Raw genomic sequence first — 9,160 nt, 5'->3', positions numbered from 1 at the left:
TCTGAAATGAGATCCATGTATAAGAACAAAGTATGGACTTTGATTGACTTGCCCAATGATCGGCGAGTCATTGAGAATAAATGGATCTTCAAGAGGAAGACGGATGTTGATAGTAGTGTCACTATCTACAAAGCTAGAATTGTCGCAAAAAGGTTTTCGACAAGTTCAAGATGTTGACTACGATGAGAGTTTCTCACTCGTATCTATGCTTAAGTCTGTCTGAATCATGTTAGCAATTGCCGCATTTTATGAAATATGGCAAATGGATAAACAAAACTACATTCCTTAATGGATTTATTAAACAAGAGTTGTATATGATGCAACCAGAAGGTTTTGTCAATCCTAAAGGTGCTAACAAAATATGCAAGCTCCAGCGATCCATCTATGGACTGGTGCAAGCATCTCGGAGTTGGAATATACACTTTGATAAGTTGATCAAAGAATATAGTGTTATACAGACTTGCGGTGAAGCCTGTATTTACAAGAAAGTGAGTGGGAGCACTACAGCATTTCTGATAAGTATATGTGAATGACATATTGTTGATCGAATATAATGTAGAATTATTCTGCAAAGCATAAAGGAGTGTTTGAAAGAAGTTTTTCAAAGATAGACCTCGGTGAAGCTGCTTACATATTGAGCATCAAGATCTATAGAGATAGATCAAAACGCTTGATAAGTTTTTTCAATGAGTACATACCTTAACAAGACTTTGAAGTAGTTCAAAATAGAACAGTCAAAGAAAGAGTTCTTGCCTGTGTTACAAGGTGTGAAATTGAGTAAGACTCAAAGCCCGACCACGGCAGAAGATAGAAAGAGAATGAAAGTCATTCCCTATGCCTTGGCCATAGGTTCTATAAAGTATGCCATGCTGTCTACCAGATCTATTGTATACCCTACACTGATTTTGGCAAGGGAGTACAATAGTGATCTAGGAGTAGATCACTGGACAGCGGTCAAAATTATCCTTAGTGGAATAAGGATATGTTTCTCGATTATGGAAGTGACAAAAGGTTCGTCGTAAAGGGTTACGTCGATGCAAGTTTTGACACTAAATCTAGATGACTCTAAGTCTCGGTCTAGATACATATTGAAAGTGGGAGCAATTAGCTAGAGTAGCTCCGTACAGAGCATTGCAGACATAGAAATTTGCAAAATACTTACGGATCTGGATGTGACAGACCCGTTGACTAAAATTATCTCACAATCAAAACATGATCACACCTTAGTACTCTTTGGGTGTTAATCACATAGCGATGTGAACTAGATTATTGACTCTAGTAAACCCTTTGAGTGTTGGTCACATAGAGATCTGAACTATGGGTGTTAATCACATGGTGATGTGAATTATTGATGTTAAATCACATGGCGATGTGAACTAGATTATTGACTCTAGTGCAAGTGGGAGACTGAAGGAAATATGCCCTAGAGGCAATAATAAAGTATTATATATTTCCTTATATCATGATAAATGTTTATTATTCATGCTAGAATTGTATTAACCGGAAACATAATACATGTGTGAATACATAGACAAACAGAGTGTCACTAGTATGCCTCTACTTGACTAGCTCGTTAATCAAAGATGGTTATGTTTCCTAGCCATAGACATGAGTTGTCATTTGATTAACGGGATCACCTCATTAGGAGAATGACGTGATTGACTTGACCCATTCCGTTAGCTTAGCACCCGATCGTTTAGTATGTTGCTATTGCTTTCTTCATGACTTATACATGTTCCTATGACTATGAGATTATGCAACTCCCGTTTACCGGAGGAACACTTTGTGTGCTACCAAACGTCACAACGTAAATGGGTGATTATAAAGGTGCTCTACAGGTGTCTCCAAAGGTACTTGTTGGGTTGGCGTATTTCGAGATTAGGATTTGTCACTCGGATTGTCGGAGAGGTATCTCTGGGCCCACTCGTTAATGCACATCACTATAAGCCTTGCAAGCATTGTGACTAATGAGTTAGTTGCGGGATGATGTATTACGGAACGAGTAAAGAGACTTGCCAGTAACGAGATTGAACTAGGTATCGAGATACCGATGATCGAATCTCGGGCAAGTAACATACCGATGACAAAGGGAACAACGTATGTTGTTATGCGGTCTGACCGATAAAGATCTTCGTAGAATATGTGGGAGCCAATATGGGCATCCAGGTCCCGCTATTGGTTATTGACCAGAGAGGTGTCTCGGTCATGTCTACATAGTTCTCGAACCCGTAGGGTCCGCACGCTTAACGTTATGATGACAGTTTTATTGAGTTTTGATGTACCGAAGGAGTTCGGAGTCCCGGATGAGATCAGGGACATGACGAGGAGTCTCGAAATGGCCGAGACGTAAAGATCGACATATTGGACGACTATTTTCGGACTTTGGAAAGGTTCCGAGTGATTCGGGTATTTTTGGAGTACCGGAGAGTTACGGGAATACGTATTGGGCCTTATTGGGCCATACGGGAAAGAAGGAAAAGGGCCTCAAGGGTGACCGCACCCCTCCCCTTGGTCTGGTCCGAATTGGACTAGGGAAGGGGGGCGCCCCCTTCCTTCCTTCTTTTTTTCCCTTCCTCTTTTCCTATTCCATATGGGAGGTGGAATCCTACTAGGACTAGGGAGTCCTAGTAGGACTCCACACTTGGTGCGCCCCCTCCTAGGGCCGGCCTCCTCCTCCCTTGCTCCTTTATATACGGGGGCAGGGGGGCACCCCAGAGACACAACAATTGATCCTTGAGATCTCTTAGCCGTGTGCGGTGCCCCCTCCACCATATTACACCTCGATAATACCGTTGCGGAGCTTAAGCGAAGCCCTGCGTCGGTGGAACATCATCATCGTCACCACGCCGTCGTGCTGACGAAACTCTCCCTCAACACTCGGCTGGATCAGAGTTCGAGGGACGTCATCGAGCTGAACGTGTGTAGAACTCGGAGGTTCTTTGGTCGGATCGTGAAGACGTACGACTACATCAACCGCGTTGTGATAACGCTTCCGCTGTCGGTCTACGAGGGTACGTGGACAACACTCTCCCCTCTCGTTGCTATGCATCACCATGATCTTGCATGTGCGTAGGAAATTTTTTGAAATTACTACGTTCCCCAACAGATCATATCTCAGATTTCATGGCCTCAAGACATTTATCGGAATCTGGGCTCATCATAGCTTCTTCATAGTTCGTAGGTTCGCCATGGTCTAATAACATGACTTCCACGATAGGACTACCATACCACTCTGGTGCGGAACATGCTCTGTTCGACCTACGAGGTCCAGTAGTAAATTGATCTGAAGTTTCATGATCATCATCATTAGCTTCCTCTCTAGTTGGTGTAGGCATCACGGGAATGGATTTCTTTGATGTACTACTTTCCAATTCGAGAGAAGGTACAATTACCTCATCAAGTTATACTTTCTCCCACTCACTTCTTTCGAGAGAAACTCCTTCTCTAGAAAGGTTCCATTCTTGGCAACAAAGATCTTGCCTTCGGATCCGTGGTAGAAGGTGTACCCAATTGTTTCCTTAGGGTATCCTATGAAGACGCACTTCTCTGATTTGGGTTCGAGCTTACCAGGCTGAAGCCTTTTGACATAAGTGTCGCAACCCCAAACTTTAAGAAACGGCAGCTTAGGTTTCTTGCCAAACCACAGTTCATACGGTGTCATCTCAACAAATTTAGACGGTGTCTTATTTAACGTGAATGCGGCTGTCTCTAATGCATAACCCCAAAACGATAGTGGTAAATCAGTAAGAGACATCATAGAACGCACCATATCCAATAAAGTACGGTTACGACGTTCGGACACACCATTAAGTTGTGGTGCTCCGGGTGGCGTGAGTTGTGAAACAATTCCACATTGTTTTAAAAGAAGGCCAAACTCATAACTCAAATATCCGCCTCCGCGATCAGATCATAGAAACTTTATTTTCTTGTTACGATGATTCTCCAGTTCACTCTGAAATTCTTTGAACTTTTCAAATGTTTCAGACTTGTGTTTCATCAAGCAGATATACCCATACCTGCTCAAATCATCTGTGAAGGTTAGAAAATAACGATACTCGTCGCGTGCCTCAACACTCATCACACTGCATACATCGGTATGTATTATTTCCAATAAGTCATTAGCTTGCTCCATTGTTCCGGAGAACAGAGTTTTAGTCATCTTGCCCACGAGGCATGGTTCGCAAGTATCAAATGATTCATAATCAAGTGTTTCCAAAAGTCCATCCGCATGGAGTTTCTTCATATGCTTTACACCAATATCACCTAAACGGCAATGCCACAAATATGTTGCACAATCATTGTCAACTTTGCATCTTTTGGCATCAATATTATGAATATGTGTATCACTACGATCGAGATTCAATAAACCATTCACATTGGGTGTATGACCACAGAAGGTTTTATTCATGTAAACAGAACAACAATTATTCTCTGATTTAAATGAATAACCGTATTGCAATAAACATGATCCAATCATATTCAAGCTCAATGCAAACACCAAATAACTTTTATTTAGGTTCATCACTAATCCCGAAGGTAGAGGGAGTGTGCGATGGTGATCGTATCAACTTTGGAATCACTTCCAACACACATAGTCACCTCGCCCTTAACTAGTCTCTGTTCATTATGCAACTCCTATTTCAAGTTACTTAGCAACTGAATCGGTATCAAATACCCAGGGGCTACTACGAACACTAGTAAGGTACACATCAATAACATGTATATCATATGTACCTTTGTTCACTTTGCCATCCTTCTTATCCGCCAAGTATTTGGGGCAGTTCCGCTTCTAGTGACCATTTCCTTTGCAGTAGAAGCACTCAGTTTCAGGCTTAGGTCCAGCTTTGGGCTTCTTCACGGGATTGGCAACTTGCTTGCCATTCTTCTTGAAGTTCCTTTTCTTTCCCTTGCCCTTTTTCTTGAAACTAGTGGTCTTGTTAACCATCAACACTTGATGCCCATTTCTTGATTTCTACCTTCGCCCTTTCAGTATCACGAAGAGCTTGGGAATCATTTTCATCATCCCTTGCATATTATAGTTCATCACAAAGTTCTAGTAGCTTGGTGATAGTGACTAGAGAACTCTGTCAATCACTATCTTATCTGGAAGATTAACTCCTACTTGATTCAAGCGATTGTAGTACTCAGACATTCTGAGCACATTTTCACTGGCTGAGTTATTCTCCTCCATCTTGTAGGCAAAGTATTTGTCAGAGGTCTCATACCTCTCGACACGGGTATGAGTCTGAAATACCAATTTCAGCTCTTGGAACATCTCATATGCTTCGTGGCGTTCAAAATATTTTTGAAGTCCCGGTTCTAAGCCGTAAAGCATGCCGCACTAAACTATTAAGTAGTCATCATGTCGAGCTTGCCAAACGTTCACAATGTTTATATCTACTCCTGCAATAGGTCTGTCACCTAGCGGTGCATCAAGGACATAATTCTTCTGTGCAGCAATGAGGATAATCCTCATATCACGGACCCAATCCGCTTTATTGCTACCATCATCTTTCAACTTAGTTTTCTCTAGGAACATATCAAAAATAAGGGAGCTATATCGCGAGCTATTGATCTACAACGTAGATATGCAAAACTATGAAGACTAAGTTCATGATAAATTGAAGTTCAATTAATCAAATTACTAATGAACTCCCACTTAAATAAACACCCCTCAAGTTATCTAAGTGATACATGATCCAAATCAACTTACCCATGTCCGATCATCACGTGAGATGGGGTAGTCATCAATGGTGAACATCTCTATGTTGATCATATCTACTATATAACTCACGTTCGACCTTTCGGTCTCCAGTGTTCCGAGACCATGTCTGTACATGCTAGGCTCGTCAAGTTTAACCCAAGTATTATGCATGTGCAAAACTGTCTTACACCCGTTGTATGTGAACTAGAGTCTATCACACCCGATCATCACGTGGTGCTTCGAAACGATGAACTTTGGCGACGGTGCATACTCGGGGAGAACAATTTTATCTTGAAATTTAGTGAAGGGATCATCTTATAATGCTACCGTCATTCTAAGCAAAATAAGATGCATAAAGGATAAACATCACATGCAATCAGAATATGTGACATGATATGGCCATCATCTCTTTCTTTTGATCTCCATCTCCTAAGCATCGCCATGATCTCCATCGTCACCGGCTTGACACCTTGATCTCCATGGTAGCGTCGTTGCGTCGGGGTCGTCTCGCCAACTATTGCTTCTACAACTATTGCTAACGCATAGCGATAAAGTAAAGCAATTACATGGCGCTTGCATTTCATACAATAAAGAGACAACCTTAAGGCTCCTGCCGGTTGTCGATATTACAAAACATGATCATCTCATACATCAACATATATGACATCATATCTTGACCATATCACATCACAACATGCCCTGCAAAAACAAGTTAGACGTCCTCTACTTTGTTGTTGCAAGTTTTACGTGGCTGCTATGGGCTTCTAGCAAGAACCGTTCTTACCTACGCAAAAACCACAACGGTGATCATCAAGTTTGCTGTTTTAACCTTCTTCAAGGACCGGCCGTAGTCAAATTCGATTCAACTAAAGTAGGAGAAATAGACACCCGCCAGCCACCTTTATGCAAAACTAGTTGCATGTCAGTCAGTGGAACCGGTCTCATGTGCGCGGACATGTAAGGTTGGTCTGGGCCGCTTCATCCCACAATACCGCCGAATCAAAATAAGACGTTGGTGGTAAGCAGTATGACTATCACCGCCCACAACTTTTTGTGTTCTACTCGTGCATATCATCTACACATAGACCTGGCTCGGATACCACTGTTGGGAAACGTTGCATGGAAAAAATCTATGCACACGCAAGATATATCCATGGATATGCATAGCAACGAGAGGGGATAGTGTGTATACATACCCTCGTAGACTGTAAGCGGAAGCATTTTTTAACGCGGTTGATGTAGTCAAACTTCTTCGTGCTCCAACCGATCGAGTAGCGAACGTACGGCACCTCGGCGTTCAGCACACGTTCAACTCGGTGACATCCTTCGCCTTCTTGATCCAAAAAGACAACAAGGTAGTGGATGAGTTCCGGCAGCACGATGGCGTGGTGACGGTGATGGTGAAGCTATCTCCGCAGGGCTTCGCCTAAGCACTACGAAAATATGACCGAGGGTGTAAACGGTGGAGGGGGCGCCACACACGGCTAAGCAATTGTTGTGGTTGTGCTAGGTGCCCCCTCCCACATATATATAGGTGGGGGAGGAGGGAGCAACCAGGAGGCACCCCCAAGTAGGCTAAATCCTACTTGGGGTCTGCACCAAGTGGCGCCCCCTTTCTTTATTGAAGTGCGGGAGGAAGGAAGGAGGAGGTGGCGCCCCCTCCCTTTCCTTTCTCTCCTAAGAAGGGAAAGGCAGGAGGGGCCACCCCTCCCCTTTCCTTCCCCTAGGACCGGCCAGCCAAGTAGAGGGGCGCACCAGCCCCCTAGTGGGCAGGTCTATCCCCCCTTTGGCCCATTAGGCTCATACACTTATCGGGGGTGTCCGAACCCCCTTCCGGTGACCCGATGACTACCTAGTGTACTCCGAAACTCTTCTGGTGTCTGAATACCATCGTCCTATATATCAATATTTACCTCTCGACCATTTCGAGAATCCTCGTCATGTCCGTTATCTCATCCGGGACTCTGAACAAGATTCGGTCACCAAATCATATAACTCATATAACATTATATCGTCAACGAACGTTAAGCATGCGGACCCTACGGGTTCGAGAACTTTGTAGACATGACCGAGACACCTCTCTGTTCAATAACCAATAGAGGAACCTGGATGCCCATATTGGCTCCTACATATTCTATGAAGATCATTATCGGCCAAACCTTATGACAATATACATAATTCCCTTTGTCCATTGGTATGTTACTTGCCCGAGATTCGATCGTTGGTATCTTCATACCTAGTTCAATCTCGTTATCGGCAAGTCTCTTTACTAGTTTCGTAATGCATCGTCTTGCAACTATCTCATTAGTCAATTTTCTTGCAAGGATTCTTATGATTTGTATTACCGAGAGGGCCCAGAGATACCTCTCCGATACTCGGAGTGACAAATCCTAATCTCGATCTATGCCAACTCAACAAACACCTTCGGAGATACCTGTAGAGCATCTTTATGATCACCCAGTTACATTATGACGTTTGATAGCACACAAGGTATTCCTCCGGTATCTGGGAGTTGCATAATCTCATAGTCGAAGGAACATGTATTTGACATTAAGAAAGCAATAGCAATAAACTGAACGGTCAATATGCTAAGCTAACGGATGGGTCTTGTCCATCACATAATTCTCCTAATGATGTGATCCCATTATCAAATGACAACTCATGTATATGGTTAGGAAATCTTAACCATCTTTGATCAACGAGCTAGTCTAGTAGAGGCTCACTAGGGACACGGTATTTGTTTATGTATTCACACATGTATTTAAGTTTTCGATCAATACAATTCTACAATGAACAATAAACCTTTATCATGATTTAGGAAATATAATAATAACCATTTTATTATTGCCTCAAGGGCATATTTCCATCAGGCAGCTGGGTGGAGCAGCGGCGGTGCAAGTGTTGCAGTGGAAGGTTTAGGGTAGGATCGGTGTTGTATCTCATACCATGTAGACTAGGAAAATTTTGCAATGCACAATATGATTGATGATGTCGTAGGCATATATGTAGATAAAGACGGCTTCGAGACGAAACAGAAAGAGGGCTTCGAGACGAAACTCTAGGCGCTTGAATCGCCTGATTCCGATAAACGAGCGAAAAGATAAACTAAAACGAAAATCGGATCAGAAATCGCGATCGAAAATAATCGCGGAAAATCCGAGAAAAAGAAAAACTGACGAACAGGCTAACAATCAAACGTTCGCTGTCTGCGGCTAAACGGTGAAAACCGTTCGTTAAAACGAACGAACGAACGGGCATTCGCTAAATAAATGAACCAAAAAACCGATCTAAAATGAAAAAAAGGGATCTAGGGTTTTGAAAAAAACGATCGGTTTTCTCATGAAATCCGAGGCGGCGGCGGCTACCTCCGGCGAGGTCCGGCGAGACGGTGGCGGCGGCGGGCGGCTCCTCCGGCGGGGTCGGGCGGCGGCGGCGAGGGGATCCGGCGACGGCGGG

This window comes from Triticum aestivum, chromosome 2D (assembly GCF_018294505.1).
Source record: "Triticum aestivum cultivar Chinese Spring chromosome 2D, IWGSC CS RefSeq v2.1, whole genome shotgun sequence".
Classification (NCBI taxonomy): domain Eukaryota; kingdom Viridiplantae; phylum Streptophyta; class Magnoliopsida; order Poales; family Poaceae; genus Triticum; species Triticum aestivum.
The sequence above is the reverse complement of the archived record's forward strand: the minus strand, read 5'-3'. Positions refer to the sequence as shown.